Below are 18,294 nucleotides of genomic sequence, written 5' to 3' on the forward strand. Positions count from 1 at the left end.
CCTAGAAAAATACAAGCTGACAAAACTCAAGCAGGAAGAATCAAAAAACCTGAATAGGCCAATAACTACTGATGAAATTGAAACAGTAATCAAAAAGCTTCCAGCAAACAAAAGCCCTGGACCAGATGGCTTCACAGGGGAGTTTTACCGAACATTCAAAGAAGAACTAAAGCCAATCCTTCTCAGACTATCCCAAAAAATTCAAGAGGAAGGCACACTTCCAAGCTCTGTCTATGAAGCCAGCATTACCCTAATCCCAAAACCAGATAAAGACACCACAAAGAAAGAGAATTACAGGCCAATATCCCTGATGAGCATAGATGCCAAAATCCTCAACAAAATTCTAGCAAACTGGATCCAGCATTACATTAGAAAGACCATACACCATGACCAGGTGGGATTTATTCCAGGAATGCAAGGCTGGTACAATATCCACAAATCAATAAACGTGATACATCACATAAACATGTTGAGAGACAAAAATCACATAATCATATTGATTGATGCAGAAAGGGCATTTGACAAAGTCCAACACCCTTTTCTGATAAAAACGCTCAGCAAAGTAGGAATAGAGGGATCATACCTCAACATAATAAAAGCCTTATATGAAAAACCTACAGCCAACATCATACTCAATGAGAAAAAACTAAAACCATTTCCCTTAAGAACAGGAACAAGACAGGGATGCCCACTTTCACCACTCCTGTTCGACATAGTACTGGAAGTGCTAGCCAAAGCGATAAGACAAGAAGAAGAAATAAAAGGCATCAAGATTGGAAAAGAAGAAGTAAAATTGTCAGGAGAACCAAGATGGCGACATAGGTTAACGCCGGAGTTTGCTGCTTTGAACAACTACTTCAAAAGTGAAACCAAAAAACGGAAGGGACATCACCCAGAACCACAGGAACGCTGGCTGAGTGGAAGTCCTACAACTAGGAGGAAAGAGAAACGCATACGGACACTCAGAGGAGGCGCAGTGCTGAAGTCAAATTCTGAGGTGCGGAGTGCGCGGAGCGGGCTGGCGGCGGAGGGCGCGGTTGGCATTTTCAATCGGGAGGGAGTCGCAGACTCTGAGCTCCAGATCCGGGCGGGTCTTTAGGGACCCAGACTCAAACGGGAGAATCGGGACTGTCTGGCTTCGGTCAGAGTGAGTGCAGCTTTCTCTCCGAGCTTTGCAGCGGGTGTTGGGACACAGAGAGGCAGAGCCCCTGGGGACAGGACTGAGAGCCGCCATAACTGCTCTCTCCGGCCCACCCTGTTGATCCTGTAGGACCCGCCCTGCCCACGCCCTGCACAGAGGCATTTGCCGGATAGCCTCAGGCAAAGGCTAGATTAGCACCTCTCTAGAGGACAGAAGTTCTCTCACTGCTGACACAGCTGATTCTCATAGCCACTTGGCCTGGAGGTCAAACCCTCCCTGGAATTAGCTACAACAATCAAGATTTATCTATAAGACTGCGAACAAAGACCACTAGGGGGTGCACCAAGGAAGCATAACAAAATGCGGAGACAAAGAAACAGGACAAAATTGTCAATGGAAGAAATAGAGTTCAGAACCACACTTTTAAGGTCTCTCAAGAACTGTTTAGAAGCTGCCAATAAACTTAATGAGATCTACACGAAAACTAATAAGACCCTCGATCTTATATTGGGGAACCAACTAGAAATTAAGCACACACGGACTGAAATAACGAATATTATACAGACGCCCGACAGCAGACCAGAGGAGCGCAAGAATCAAGTCGATGATTTCAAATGCGAGGAAGCAAAAAACATCCAACTGGAAAAGCAAAATGAAAAAAGAATCCAAAAATGCGAGGATGGTGTAAGGAGCCTCTGGGACAGCTTCAAGCATACCAACATCCGAATTATAGGGGTGCCAGAAGATGAGAGAGAGCAAGATATTGAAAACCTATTTGAAGAAATAATGACAGAAAACTTCCCCCACCTGGTGAAAGAAATGGACTTACAGGTCCAAGAAGCGCGGAGAACCCCAAACAAAAGGAATCCAAAGAGGACCACACCAAGACACATCATAATTAAAATGCCAAGAGCAAAAGATAAAGAGAGAATCTTAAAAACAGCAAGAGAAAGAAACTCAGTTACCTACAAGGGAATACCCATACGACTGTCAGCTGATTTCTCAACAGAAACTTTGCAGGCCAGAAGGGAGTGGCAAGAAATATTCAAAGTGATGAATACCAAGAACCTACAACCAAGATTACTTTATCCAGCAAAGCTATCATTCAGAATTGAAGGTCAGATAAAGAGCTTCACAGATAAGGAAAAGCTAAAGGAGTTCATCACCACCAAACCAGGATTATATGAAATGCTGAAAGGTATCCTTTAAGAAGAGGAAGAGGAAGAAAAAGGTAAAGATACAAATTATGAACAACAAATATGCATCTATCAACAAGTGAATCTAAGAATCAAGTGAATAAATAATCTGATGAAAAGAATGAACTGTTGATTATAATAGAATCAGGGACATAGAAAGTGAATGGACTGACTATTCTTGGGGGGGGGGAAAGGGGTGTGGGAGATGTGGGAAGAGACTGGACAAAAATCGTGCACCTATGGATGAGGACAGTGGGTGGGGAGTGAGGGCGGAGGGTGGGGCGGGAACTGGGAGGAGGGGAGTTATGGGGGGGAAAAAAAGGGAACAAATGTAATAATCTGAACAATAAAGATTTAATTTAAAAAAAAGAAGTAAAATTGTCATTATTTGCAGATGACATGATACTGTACTTAGAAAACCCTAAAGACTCCATCAAAAAATTATTAGACTTAATAAGTGAATTTGTCAATGTAGCAGGATACAAAATTAACCCCAAGAAATCTAAGGCATTTCTATATGCCAACAGTGAACTTATAGGAAGAGAAATTAAAAAAACAATCCCATTTACCATTGCACTAAAAAAATTAAGATACCTAGGAATAAACTTAACTAAGGAGGTAAAAGACTTATATGCAAAAAACTACAGGACACTGAAAAAAGAGATAGAGGAAGACATAAACAGATGGAAGGACATACTGTGTTCATGGATTGGTAGAATCAACATCATCAAAATGTCCATACTACCGAAAGCAATCTATAGATTCAATGCACTCCCCATTAAAATACAAACAGCATATTTCACAGATCTAGAAAGAATGCTCCAAAAATTCATCTGGAATAAAAAAAAAAAAAAAAAAAAAAACCTGAATAGCGGCTGCGATCCTGAGAAAGAAGAACAAAGTAGGAGGGATCTTAATACCAGATATCAAGCTGTATTACAAAGCCACTGTTCTCAAAACTGCCTGATACTGGCACGAGAACAGACATATAAACCAATGGAACAGAATAGAGAACCCAGAAATCGACCCAAACCACTATGCTCAACTAATATTTGACAAAGGAGGCAAGAACATACAATGGAGTAAAGACAGTTTCTTCAATAAATGGTGCTGGGAAATGTGGTCAGACACATGCAAAAAAAATGAAACAAGATCACCAACTTACACCGTACACAAAAATAAACTCAAAATGGATAAAGGACTTAAACCTAAGACAGGAAACTGTAAGATTATTAGAGGAAACCACAGGTAGCAAAATCTCGGATATATGCCGAAGGAATTTCTTCATTGACACAGCTCCTAGGGCAATGGAAACTAAAGGGAAAATAAACAAATGGGACTATCCTATCTAATAATGGAGAAACATGGTAATTAGCCGTACCTCTGCTATCCTTCCCATTGGCTAATCAGGGCGATATGCAAATTAACTGCCAGCCAAGATGGCGGCAGGCAGCCAGGCAGCTTGAAGCGAACATGAGGCTTGCTTGCTTCAGTGATGGAGGACTCCAACGTTCCCCGCCTGCCGCTGCCGGCCTCTGAGCTTGCAGTTTGAAACATAGAAGCTAAACAAAACCCCAGAAACCTGCTTTCAGCCAGCCCGGATCTCAGAGCTGCAGTTGAAACAGGGTTTCGATTATAGAACCCAAACAAACCAGATATCTGCTTTCAGCAGTGGAGGCCTAAGAGTTGGAGCCAAGCCTCAGAGCTAAAGCTGGCCCAGAATTAATAAAAAAGAAAAAAAGGAGCAGTTGGGAGCTTCAGTCACCCGCCAGCCTGAAAACAGCCCTCAGCCACTCACCCAGACTGGCAGGCACCCCAGTGGGGACCCCCACCCTGATCCAGGACACCCTTCAGGGCAAACCAGCCGGCCCCCACCCATGCACCAGGCCTCTATCCTATATAGTAAAAGGGTAATATGCCTCCCAGCACCGGGATCAGCGGAGCCGAGAGGCCTCCCGGCACCGGGATCAGCGTGACAGGGGGCAGGGGTCAAACCCCCTGATCGCCCTGCAGCTCTGTGTGTGACAGGGGGCAGGGCCACAACCTCCCTATCCGCCCTGCTCTGTTCGTGACAGGGGAAGGTGCCCCAACCCTCTGATCAGCCCTGCTCTGTGCCTGATAGGGGGGAGCTTCCCAGCCCCCTGATTGCCCTGTGGCTCTGTGTGTGACAGGGTGCGGCGTCCCAACTCCCCCCCATGGGCCCTGCTCTGTGTGTGACGGGGTATAGCCATAACCTCCCCATCAGCCCTGCCCTGAGTGTGACAGTGGTGGCGCCCAAACCCCCTGATCGGCCCTGCTATGTGGGTGATAGAGGGCGGCGCCCCAACCGCCCCCCACAGGCCCTGCTCTGTGTGTGACGGGGTAGAGCCATAACCTCCCCATCGGCCCTGCCCTGAGTGTGACAGGGGGGAGCTCCCCAACCCCCTGATCGACCCTGCTCTGTGTGTGACAGAGTACGGAGCCCCAACCCCCCTGATGGGCCCTGCTCTGTGAGTGACTGGGGGCAGCGCCCCAACCCCCTGATTAGCCCTGCTCTGTGCATGACAGGGGGTGGTGCCGCAACCTCCCCATTGACCCTGCCTTGAGTGTGACAGGGGGCAGTGCCCCAACCCCCCAATCGGCCCTACCCTGAGCATGACTGAGGGTGGCATCGCAACCTCCCTATCAGCCCTGCTCTGTGCATGACAGAGGGCAGCGCCCCAACTCCCCAATCAGCCCTGCTCTGAGCCCGACCAAAGGCTGCACCTAGGGATTGGGCCTGCCCTCTGCCACTGGGGAGTGGGTCTAAGTCAGCAGGTCATTCTCTCCCGAAGGGTCCCAGACTGTGAGAGGGCACAGGCCGGGCTGAGGGACCCCCTGTCCCCTCCCCCTCCCCGAGTGCACAAACTTTTGTGCACCGGGTCTCTAGTAGCAAAATAAAAAGCTTCTGCACAGCAAAAGAAACCATCAACAAAACAACAAGAAAGCCCACTGCATGGGAGAACATATTTACCAATGATATCTCCAATAAAGGTTTAATCTCCAACATTTATAGGGAACTCATACAACTTAACAAAAAGAAGATAAACAACCCAATCAAAAAATGGGCAACTGACCTAAAGAGACACTTTTTGAAAGAGGACATACATAAGGTTGAGAGATATATGAGAACATGCTCAAAGTCACTAATCATCCAAGAGATGCAAATCAAAACGACAATGAGGTACCATCTCACACCTGTCAGAATGGCTATCATCAACAGATCTACAAATGACAAATGCTGGTGAAGATGCAGAAAGAGGGGAAAGAGGAACCCTCATTCACTGCTGGTGGGAATGCAAACAGGTGCAGCCACTGTGGAGAACAGTACGGAGTTTCCTCAAATAACTAAAAATGGAACTCCCATTTGACCCAGTGACCCCACTTCTAGGAATATATCCCAAGAAACCAGAAACACCAATCAGAAAGGATATATGCATCTCTATGTTCATAGCAGCACAATTTACAATAGCTAAGATTTGGAATCAGTCTAAGTGCCCATCAGCAGATGAATGGATTAAAAAACTTTGGTACATCTACACAATGGAATACTACACTGCTGTAAAGAGGAAGGAACTCCTACCATTTGCAACAGCATGGATGGAGCTGGAGAGCATTATGCGAAGTGAAATAAGTCAGTCAGAGAAAGATAAATACCACATGCTGTCACTCATTTGTGGGTTATAATGAACAACATAAACCGATGAACAAAAACAGATGTAGAGACAGATAAGCATTGATCAGATGCTCAAAACTTGGAGAGAAAGCAGGGGAGGGGGAGGGGGAGGGGGAAAGATCAACCAAAGGACCTGTATGCATGCATATAAGCTTAAGTGATGGATGTGGACAACAGGGGGTGAGGGTGAGTGCAGGATTGGGGGGATGAGGAGACATTGGTGGGATAAGGACACATTTGTAATATCTTATACAATAAAGGAGAAAAAAATAAAGATAAAACCCATAAAAAAAAGCCCATACATATTCTGTCAACAATAGACCCACTTCAGACTGAAAGACAAAAAGAGACTGAAAGTAAAGGGATGAAAAAAATATTGCATGCAAATGGAAATGAAAAGAATGGGGTTAGCAATAATTATATCAAACAAAATAGACTTTAAAACAAGGGCAGTTACAAGAGACAAAGAAAAACATTACATAATGATAAAAGGGATCAATTCAACAAGAGGCTATTAACTGTTGTAAACATCTATGCAACCAACTTAGGAGCACCAAAATACATAAAGCAAATATTGATGGACATAAAAGAAGAGAGCGGGCCTGCCCAGAGTGGCTCAGTTAGTTAAGCATCATCCTGTGCATGGAAAAGTTACCAGTTCTATTCCTGATCAGGGCACATGCCTGCATTGTTGGTTGAATCCCTGGTCAGGGCACGTATGGAGAGCAGCCAATTGGTGTCTCTCTCTCTCTCTCTCTCTCTCTCTCTCTCTCTCTCTCTCTCTCTCTCTCTTCCTCCATCCCACCCTCCCTTTCTCCCTTCTAAGCATGTCCTCAAGTGAGGATTAAAAATAAACCAGAAAACAACAGTAACATAGTCATAGTGGGGCATTTTAACATCTACTGACATCAATGGATAAATTATCCACGTAAATTTAACAAGAAAACAGTGGCCTTGAATGACACATTAGACTAGATACAGCTTAACTGGTGTTTCCAGGACACAGAAGTAGCAGGATATACTTTCACATGCACATAGAAAATCGTCCAGGATGGACCACATTAACATGTGGCTACAAAAAAGCCTCAACAAATATAGATTAAAATCATATCAAGAATTTTCTCCAAGCAGATTAAAAATGGTGGCAGAGTAAATGGATGCTTCAAGGACCTGCTCCCAGGAACAAACTGGTATTACAACTAAAATACAGAAAAACTTCCTGAACAATCAATGGAAAACTCGCAGGAGAGAACCCTGATACCGAAAGTGGGGACCACATAGAGGCTGGTAGGAGGGGTGGAGGGTGAAAGGGCTGGCCAGGCTCCCACAGACAGCAACTGAATTCGGGGAGAGATATCTCAGCTGTGAGGCGCTGCTGCTGAGAACTCTGGGATCTAATCCCCAAGCTGGACCCACAGCAGAGAGCACCAAACTGAGGAGTTGTGAAAAGCAGTGGGGTGCTGTCTGCTAGGGAGTAACAGCTGAAAATTCAGGCATTCTCTTAAAGGGCCAATGCACAAAATTCCTTGGGGAGCCTCCTACCTTGTGCTCTGGCAGAGGGAGGGTGAAGTGGACTGGAGCTGTGAGAGCAGAACCCAGGGCTGGGGACTCAGAGGATAGAACTCAGAAGGCAGACATCCTGTTTCCTGGTCTGAGTCATTCCCTCACACATCTTTCCCACATAGACATCTGCCTTGCCTGGGGGGATGACAGTTGACACACCCTATTGGGAATACACCTTGCCCTGAGGCCACTTAAGAGATTAAAAATAACAATTAGCCTCCACGCTGAAGCAACTGATCCACACTATTGATAAAAAAAACCCTTGCCACTCCTGAGGACAATTGCCTGGGGGCAATTCAAGTCGGAATCCTATAAGTCTGTAGACATGGGCAGTCTCTGGAGGCTTTGAGTCTATGCCTGATCCAATTAATCAGAAATAGCCTTTTACACTGTCTTTCACTAGAGATTGAGAGGTGTAGAGGATCTACCTAATACATAATCACAAACCCAAACAGGAAATGAGGAGACAAAGAAACAACCCCCAAATGAAAGAACTAGAGAATTCTCCAGAAGAGATAGATGAAGCAGAGATAAGAAATTTATCTGAGCCCTAACCAGTTTGGCTCAGTGGATAGAGTGTCAGCCTGCGGACTCAAGGGTCCCGGGTTCGATTCTGGTCAGGGGCATGTGCCTTGGTTGCAGGCACATACCCAGTGGGGAGTGTGCGGGAGGCGGCTGATTGATGTTTCTCTCTCATTGATGTTTCTGGCTCTCTATCCCTCTCCCTTCCTCTCTGTAAAAAATCAATAAAATATATTTTTTTAAAAAATAAATTTATCTGAATCAGAATTCAGAGTAATGATGGTAAAAATGCTCAATAGCATGAAAAAAGATATAGTAACTATGAAAAAAGAACAGTCTGAGATAAAGAATGATAACAGAAATAAAGAACACATTGGAAGGAATACACAACAGATTAGAAGACAGAGTTGAAAATATCACTCAATCAGAGAACCAAAATGAAAAAAAAAAAACAATTAAAAAACAGGAGGACAGCTTAAGGGAGCTGTGGGACAATGTGAAACGTAACAATATTAGAATAGCAGGTGTGCCAGAAGAGGCAAAAAGGGAGAAAGGCATAGACAACGTGTTTAAAGAAATAATGGCAGAAAACTTCCCTAACCTGGTAAAGGAATAAGTCACATAAGTTCAGGAGGCACAGAGAACCCCAAAAGAAGAACCCAAACAGACCACGCCCAGACACATCATAATTTAAATGCCAAAATTAAAGGCAAAGAGACAATTTTAAAGGCAGCAAGAGATAAGAAAACTGTTACCTACAAAGGACTTCCCATAAGGCTGACACCTGATTTCTCATCAGAAACTCTACAGGACAGAAGGGAATGGCATGAGTTCCTCAAGGTAATGGAAAGCAAGGATCTGAGACCAAGATTACTATATCCAGCAAAGTTATCATTCAAAATAGATGGTCAAATAAAGAGATTCCCAGACCAAAAAAAAAAAAAGGCTAAAGGAGTACACCACCAGCAAGCCAGGATTACAAGAAATGCTAAAGGGATTGCTGTAGTGAGAAAAATAAACAGAGAGAGAAACCTAGGCAAACAGAATTTAAATGGCAGTAAATAAGTACCTATCAATAATAACCCTAAATGTAAATGGATTAAATGCTCCAATCAAAAGGCATAGGGTAGCTGAATGGATACAAAAACATGACCCAATTGTATGCTCTCTACAAGAGACCCACCTCAAAACAAAAGACACACACAGGATGAGAGTGAAGGGATGGAAATTTTTTTTTTTTCATGCAAACTGAGAAGAAAAAAAAGTGGGAGTAGCAATTCTCATACCCAACAAAATAGACTTTAAATGAAGGCCATCACAAGAGACAACAAAGGTTACTACAAAATACTAAAGGGATCGATCCAACAGGAGGATATGACCCTGGTAAACATATATGCACCCAATATAGGAGCACCTAAATATATATAATTAAAAAACACTTCTAGAGGACTTTAACAGAGAGATTGACAACAGTACAATCATAGTAGGGGACTTTAACACCCCTCTGACTTCACTGGATAGATCTTCCAGAAAAAACGTAACAAAGAAACAGAGACTCTAAAGGACACACTGGATCAGATGGATTTAATTGACATTTGTAGAACATTTCACCTCAAAGAGGCAGAATATGCATTCTTCCCAAGTGCACATCATCATTCCCAAAGATAGACCACATGTTAGCACACAAAACAAATCTCTACAAGTTCAAGAAGATTGAAATCATATCAAGCATCTTCTCAGATCACAGTGGAATGAAATTAGAAATCAACTACTGTAAAAACACCCCAAAACATTAAAACACATGGAGGCTACATAGCATGTTATTAAACACTGAATGGGTTATCAACGAGATTAAGAAAGAAATAAAAAACTTACTGGAAACAAATGAAAATGAACGCACAACAACCAAAAATCTCTGGGAAACAGCAAAAGCAGTCCTGAGAGTTCATAGCACTACGGGCCTACCTCATAAAACAAGAAAAATCAGCAATAAATTATTTGACACTACAACTTAAAGAACTACAAGGAGAACAACAAGAAAAGCCCAGACTAAGTAGAAGGAAGGGAATAATAAAGAGTAGAGCAGAAATAAATAATATAGAGACTAAAAACAATACAATAAATCAATGAAATCAAGAGCTGGTTCTTTGAAAGGATAAACAAAATTGGTAACCCATTAGTCAGACTCATCAAGAAACAAAGCAAGAGGACCCAAATAAACAAAATCAGAAACAAAAGTAGAAAAGTAACCACTAACACCATAGAAATACAAAGGATTATAAGAAAATACTATGAACACCTATATGCCAACAAGCTGGACAATGTGGATGAGATATACAAATTCCTAGAAAAATACAATCTCCCAAAACTGAATCAGGAAGAATAAAAAAACCTGAATAGGCAAATAATAACTGATGAAATAGAAGCAGCAATCAAAAACCCTAGGTCCAGATGGCTTCTCAGGGGAGTTTTAAACCAAACATTCAAAGAACTAACACCTATACTCTTCAAACTATTTCAGAAAATCCAAGAGGAAGGAACACTTCCAAAGTCTTTTTATGAGGCCAGTATTATCCTAATTCCAAAACCAGATAAAGACACTACAAAGAAAGAGAATTACAAGCCAATATCCCTGATGAACATAGATGCTAAAAATCCTCAACACAATATTAGCAAATCGGATCCAGCAATATATTAAAAAGATAATACACCATGATCAAATGGGATTTATTCGAGGGATGCAAGACTGGTACGATATTCCCAAATCAATAAACCTGATACATCAGATAAACAGATTGAAAGACAAAAATCACATGATCATATCAATAGATGCAGAAAAAGCACAAGACAAAATCAAACACCCATTTTGATAAAAACTCTCAGCAAAGTGGGAATCGAGGGAGTATATCTCAACAGGAAAAAGGCCATATATGACAAACCTACAACCAATATCATACTCAATGGGAAAAAAATAAAACCATTTCCCCTAAGAACGGGAACAAAACAGGGGTGCCCACTTTCACCACTCCTGTTCGACATAGTACTGGAAGTGCTAGCCATAGTGATCAGAAGAAATAAAAGGCATCCAAATTGGATAATAAGGAATAAAACTGTCATTATTTGCAGATGACATGATATTGTACACAGAAAACCCCAATGACTCCATCAGAAACTACTAGACTTAATGAATAAATTTGGTAATGTAGCTGGTTACAAAATCAACACCCAGAAATCTATGGCTTTTTTATAAACCAAATAGAGGCCTGGTGCACAAAATTCATGCATTGGAGGGGGGTCCCTCAGCCTGACCTGTGCCCTCTCACAGTCCAGGAGTCCTCGGGGGATGTTCAACTGATGGCTTACGCCCATCAAATGTATGGCGCAGGCTCTTAACAAGAGTGATTACTTTGCATGCACTGCTGGATGGCCACAAGTGCAGGTAGTTCCATTTCTTCTTGGATGGGGTACTGATCCGGCAGGATGTATTGCAGGCTGGCCTTGTATCAAGACAAGGATGCATGGGGAAATGAGACCTGTACGAGTGTGTCCTTGCTCTTTCCCACTTTGTGAAGATCAGACCCTGGGGGCAATCCCCTCTTTCTCTATAGAGAATGTGGACTATTCCTCTCGCCTCTCTAGGCAGGGGCAGAATTCACTAGACCCCTTGGGAGAGCTGACCACTTGCACCAATGTCTTAAACATCACGAATGGGTCAAACATTGGCAATTACTCGGCTCTCTGCATACTCCAGGCTGATGTCTGGTGGTATTGTGGGGAAAGGAACCTCCATAACTCATTACCATCCAACTGGACTGGGACCTGTGCCCTAGTTCAATTGGCCATTCCACACACCCTGGCATTCCACTGAGACTCCAGACAGAATTGTCACAGGGAATGAAGAGCAGGGACAGGATCTTTTGACTCCAATATTTATATTGATTCAATAGGAGTCCCGATGGGACTGGTCCCTAATGAATTTAAGGCCTGGAACCAGATAGCCGCTGGATTTGAGTCTACACATTTCTAGTGGTCCACTATCAGTAAAAATGTGGACTGGATTAACTACGTCTATTATAATCAGCAGAGGTTTACAATTACACATGGGATGCTCTTCAGGTGTAGCTATTCAGTTGGATGCCACTAGCCGGATGGCTTGGGAAAACAAGACAGCACGAGACATGATACTGGCAGAGAAAGGAGGTGTCATGTTATGTTGGGAGGAAAATGTTGTACCTTCATTCACAATAACACAGCTCCCCATGGCACAATCACAAAGGCCTCTGGGGACTGACGACTTTGGCTAATGAACTGACAGAAAATACCAGCATCGATGAACCCTTCACAGGATGGTTGGAAGGATGCTTTGGAAAATGGAAAGTCTTAATAGCCTTGATTCTTACATCTCTCATCATTGCAGCAGGAGTCCTACAGCAGTAAGGTGCTGTATTATCCCCTGTGTAAGAGGATTAGCAGAGAGACTAATTGAGGCAGCTATTAACAAGCAGATGCCCATGACGTATCAGCAAAATAATTTGCTATTATTAGAAACTAAATTGGACTCACTCTACTACGATGAGGAAAGTCAACAGAGAGCAATTTGAAAAATGAAAAATACAAGTGTGAAAATAAGACCAATAAAAGTAAAAAGAAAAGAGGAGGGGATTTGTTAGAAATAAAGCCAGAGGTGGTCCATCTTCAAGGCAAGGCATTTAACCCGGAGGGGAAATCCTGCATGACGGCCTGTGGACGGGACAAGGCTCACGCACCTGGAAAGCCTCTGGGCAAGCAGGATGTTAGAAAGAGCCCAACCGGGGAGGATGGATCGGGATGAAGTGAGGAAGTCGTTGGATGGATTGGGATGAAGTGAGGAAGTCGGTAAAGACTATACTGTCAGAAGGCACACACCCCAGGAGGCCTCCGGCCACAGAGACAAAGGGAGGTGGAGACAGACCAAAGCCCACAGCCACTTTTTAAATAGCCCAATAGGAAACTTAGGTGACATCCGGTAAGAGTGTACACCCCATAGTGCTCAGCCAATGAGGAACCGGGGAGGGGCTCACGCACTAGGGATAAATTGCTTATTGTAACTGCCCCAGGTGTGCCTGCATACCAGACACCTGATCTTGTAAGACATTAAAAGTTTCACTTTTGCTGCACTTCATGTCTCTGAGTCCATTATTTGAGTTTGGACAGGTGAGCACATTTCTCACACAATTCAACTGTGCTCTTTATGAACCAATTCTAAGAATTTCCTCTAGAGGTACACACACACACAAACACACACACACACACACCCTGATAGTTTTGTTGCTTAAATATTTCAGCCTTGAGATGGGTACAATAAGGCAAAACCCCATTCATTCATAACAATTGGAATAAGTTAACTTGTTCAGATGTCTAAAACTTGAAGATTCTTTCCCTTTGTTTTGTTCAGTCTTAGGCAGTTATGGGCTGTGTTTACATTTCTGATCATCTGTTAGAAAGGCCTTGGAAAGTTACTGAGGAGGCTTTAAACTCCTATTTGACTGAAAAATCAGCTTACAGTTGTGCCAAATTCCTGATCAGAGTTATTAAATTTTTTGAAATATCTTGTCAGGTTTCAGGCAGGACAAACATTAAGAAATGTTAAAGTACCTACTCAGATGGCCAGTTTCTTTTTTGAATTCTTTTACAGAAATTATCTTTATCTTTTAGAAACTTCTGCTTATCAATTAAAGAATGTATTTCATTGTTCCCAAGAGGATTGGATCCCTGACCTTATGAAATCTTTTTCTATGACAAACTGCATAGCAGGCAAAGGCAAGGAAGAGAAACAAAAGACCCTTCACTTTCCCCTATTGTTTCTTCTTTCAAATATGTGATTGTACTAACTCTTTCCATATGAAAGAATTCTCCTCATTTAAGGAAAAAAAAAGTTAACCAAAAACAAAAACAAACAAACAAAAAAAGAGCTTGCAACCAAATGAGTACTCCTTCATCAGGGAAACCCTGTGAGCTACTTATCCCCATGGCGCTTCTTACAAGAGTCAGAGCTCTGAAATGCCCCTCCTCCCTGTGAGGTGGCAGCTCCTGCACACTGCACACCCGCACCAGGACAGTCACCCCAGGACAGTCACCCACAACCTGAGGGAAAAACCCTCCTGGTCTCCACCGAAAAGGAGGGACTTCCAAACCTCAGAGGGCTTCTTTAGTGAAGGAGAAAGTGGCCCATGGAAGCCAGGAGCACACAAGAGGCTCTGTTGGTACCACACCTGGTTCCAGGGGATGCTAGTCCATGAAGGTGAAGCCATTTCAGATCCCACTCCTACAATCAGACACGTTAACCTAAAAATCAAAGCCCAGACTGAAAGGAAATAACCATTTATTTGAGATTTTAAAAATAGCTATTTGGGAAGCACAATTCAGGCAGAAACCCAAATAGTGCTCCAACGGGGAGACAGAATCAAGGCAAGGTGTATCTATGAGAAAGGGAAGGGGGACAATTACATCAGTAGAGGGAAAGCGCTGCTATTGGCGCAGAAAACACAGTGACACTGATTCTAAAAAATGTGTGTTTTTTTGAATCCTCACCTGAGGATATTTTTTCCACTGATTTTTTAGAGATAGTGGAAGGTAGAGGGAGGAGGGGAGGGGGGAGAGAGAAACATCCATGTGAGAGAGACACATTAATTGGTTGCCTCCTGCTTGGCCCCAACTGGGCTGGGAATCAAACCCATGACCCTTCGGTCCATGGGCCGATGTTCTAACCATTGAGAAATCTGACCAGGGCAAGAATGTTTTTAATTTTTAGTTTGGTAGTCACCAGTTGGTGGCCATAATATGTGCTTTCTTGTTATCCTTGTAAACAGTCCTTTGGGACACAATCTTGATTTAGACCCGGTTCAAAGGTTATTTTGCCCTGTTTTAATATTGCAGAAAGTTGAGGCATAAGACATGCAAGGCAATTCCCCTAGGATGATAGCTCTGATTCCATTTTAAAGTGACACTGTTGACATTTTTTTTTCACAGAACTTATAACTTGTGTAATTGACCACTAATTGTAAATGCAAAACTAAAGTGAACTATAACTTGCAATAAAACACCACCAACAAAACCCTCTTTACATATAGTTGGAGCTATCAGTATTTTGTGATACAGCAGATGCAATACTTAATAATATATTTCTTATAAATAACAGCAGCAATGAACTATACAGTCTGTTTATCTGTGTTGCAATCCTGTTTGTGTGTGTGTGTGTGTGTGTGTGTGTGTGTTGCCAATCCCACAATAAAATATCTAGAAAGTTCATAGCTTTTTGTAAAGTGCTTTTAATTTAGAGTTTCCACGTGGATAGCATAGCTTCAGTATCAGTTAATGTTCTTGCATTAATAATTTAAAAATATTAATGCTTATGACCTACAGGAACAAGGGCCCTTGGTAATTATAAAGATTCTTTCTAGAGAAGCTAATTTGGAACGATCTAGCCAAAGGCCTATCTCAAGGAACCTTTTGAGGGCTTTCCTAATTCCAAGTTTGTAACAATTCAATTACAATGTTGAGTGCCTATTATTTGTAAAGCTCAGTATGGCCCAAAGCAGAGAAGCTTGGGCTCATAATGTGAAAGAAGTTGGGTAGGTGGTGATATTAGAGGGAGTCAGTTCTGTAGAATTTTAGAGCCTGGACCTAGAAATCAGAATCACTGGGTTTCAATTTCCCTTTCACCACTCACTAGCTGTGTAATCCTTTGCAAACCAGGGGACATATAATGCCTACTTTATAGATCTGTCAGGAGGGGGAAATAAGATCAGTATAAATGATTGTGTACAGTGCTGGCACATATAAGTATTCAGTTAATCTCTGTGCTACACAAGACCTCTTATTTTGTCTTTATCAAAACTCCCAGATTTAAGCAGAGTGTTTTTTATTTTATTTGTTCCAGTTAATGCATTTTTTCTGAATCCTAGTTAATTTCCAGTACTCATGAAAAATTGGAGGTTGACAAAGCTTTTGAGGTTATCTGGTCCACTGTCTGAGGACAGGACATTCCCCCCTCCTTCACTTATACTTAAAACCAGGAAATAAATGCCGTGTCCTGCATTATTGTAGCTATTATTGGAATAACATGATATAAAATGAGAGGAAATATATGTAGGCAAAGAGATTAATTGGAGAGGTTCTGGGAGAGTATGAGGAGCATAGACTAAAGGGAAGAGAAGGAAAAATGAGACAGGGAAGAGGACTTCAAACAAGTCTAAGGAGAAAATTCAAGACAGGGGAAAGTATAGAGGGACTGTAATTTGTCAATGCAGGCACTAACTGGGTTTAAGAGTCAGACATTCTGGGTTCTGATAATTGTAAAATACATGATTATTATAAGACTAGAGCAGGGGTGGGCAACCTTTTTGTGAGTGCATGCCAAAACAAGCAAAATCTCTGACTCAAAATTCTTCTGCGTGCCAACCCTAACTTTTTGAGAACATGTTACGCCTACTTGATAGCTCTTAAGGTGTACGTATGTGAAGAACCTTGAAGAAATAATAAAATTCATTCAAGTGACAAAAACACAGTATATGATGGTGAAAAATACATTTATTTTTAATGTATACATGTACACTGATAGTCCGACAGAAAACTTTATGACTCCGTTTGATATTATCAGTGGGACTTTCCTGCTGCATCACTGATGACAGAGATTTTACATCAGGTTTATATTTCGTGACCTTCAGAGATATGCACGAGCTACTACTTTCATCCGTCAGGCTACTCCTATTAGGAGACTTAACAAAATTCATCACCGAGAACAAAGATTCACAAGTGTATGTGGATGAAAACATAGAAAGTAACGCTGTTGCAAAGTTTTTTAAACAGAAAAAAAATTTTCTGGAACAGGAACAAAACTAGAGTCTGCAGCCGCCCTGGTGATTTAGAACTGTTTTGTTAGGCAGACTCAGCCCCTGAGAGCCAGGTCAAAGAAGGGGGGGCTGAATGCCTGAGCTGCCCGCAAGGCACGGAAGCCCCTGGTGGAGAAGAAGCGGCACAGGGATCAACGAGAGCCTACAGGAGCTGCGGCAGCTGCTGGCGGGCACGGAGGTGAGGCTGGCGGGCCGGTGCCCAGGGGATGCTGAGCGAGCCGATGAGGGTCAGGGCATAGCCTGGCCTCACCTCCCACCCCCACCTGACGCCCCCGCCAGTGCAGGTGCAGGCTAAGCTGGAGAACGCTGAGGTGCTGGAGCTGACGGTGCAGCGCGTGCTGCAGGCGTGCTGCGGGGCAGGGCTTGTGGGCGCGAGCAGCTGCAGGCAGAAGCCAGCGAGCGCTTCACTGCTGGCTACATCCAGTGAGCCCCCTGCTTGAGTCCATACCACTGCAAAAGTGCAGCGGCTTCCGGGATTTGCTGGGGGACGCTCTGGCCGAGACCCTGTGAGACCCTAGGTGGAGCAGCTGGCTCACAGGAGGGGCTGATATCCCCTTCTAGAGCGCTCCCTTGAAAGGGGTCTGGTTGCTGCTCTGCCACGAAGGAAACTGGTAGAAAGGCAAGAAAGCAGGGCCCTAAGGGTTAACAAAAGGGCACTCTCCCTGGACCTGGGAGCCATCAGGACTTTGAAATTCTCCAAGAGAGGAGGAGTCTGACTTAGAGACTGGCAGAAACCTCATTGGGTTAGAAAAACCAGAGGCTGCATAATGAACTTATAGACTGCAGTTTGCTGGGCAGAGGTCCAAGCCCAGTTATATAGGGGTTAAGCTACCTGTGTACAGCAAAACAACTTTCTCCTGTGCCAGAATACATTTTAAGAAAATTGAATGCATGATAGACCAGTAAGCTGGGACAAATAAAATAGGGAAACTGAGCAGAAATCCTATCTTCCCTAAACCAATGACACTTGGGAGTAAATGCTTTGCATTTGCCTCCCTAAACAAAGGTTAAATCGTTTATGTCAATCTGATTAGTGTCATTTGTTGTCCACACCCAGGGACAAATGAAAGTATAAAAAATAAGCCTTATTTTGATTAGTTCTTTTATTCAGGAGGAGCCAACCCGGTCCCTCCCTACAACATGAATGATAAAATGTATGTTAAGGAATTTTAAAATTGCTCAACCCTCACTGCCTTGGGTCCAGTTCTGCATGTGTAAGAAGGGATAGAGTAAAGTTTAGTAGCAGGCCAGAAGAAGAAGCTGGCAAGGCCATCCAAACCACCCAGG

The 18,294-nt window shown here is 43.0% G+C and overlaps 1 pseudogene; it reads left to right on the forward strand.

Moving 5' to 3' along the window:
• The first annotated feature begins 12,848 nt into the window (after positions 1–12,848).
• Positions 12,849–17,581, forward strand: LOC132215338 (transcription cofactor HES-6-like; annotated as a pseudogene).
• Positions 17,582–18,294: the final 713 nt, after the last annotated feature.

Source organism: Myotis daubentonii, chromosome 14, assembly GCF_963259705.1.
Source record: "Myotis daubentonii chromosome 14, mMyoDau2.1, whole genome shotgun sequence".
NCBI classification, from domain to species: domain Eukaryota; kingdom Metazoa; phylum Chordata; class Mammalia; order Chiroptera; family Vespertilionidae; genus Myotis; species Myotis daubentonii.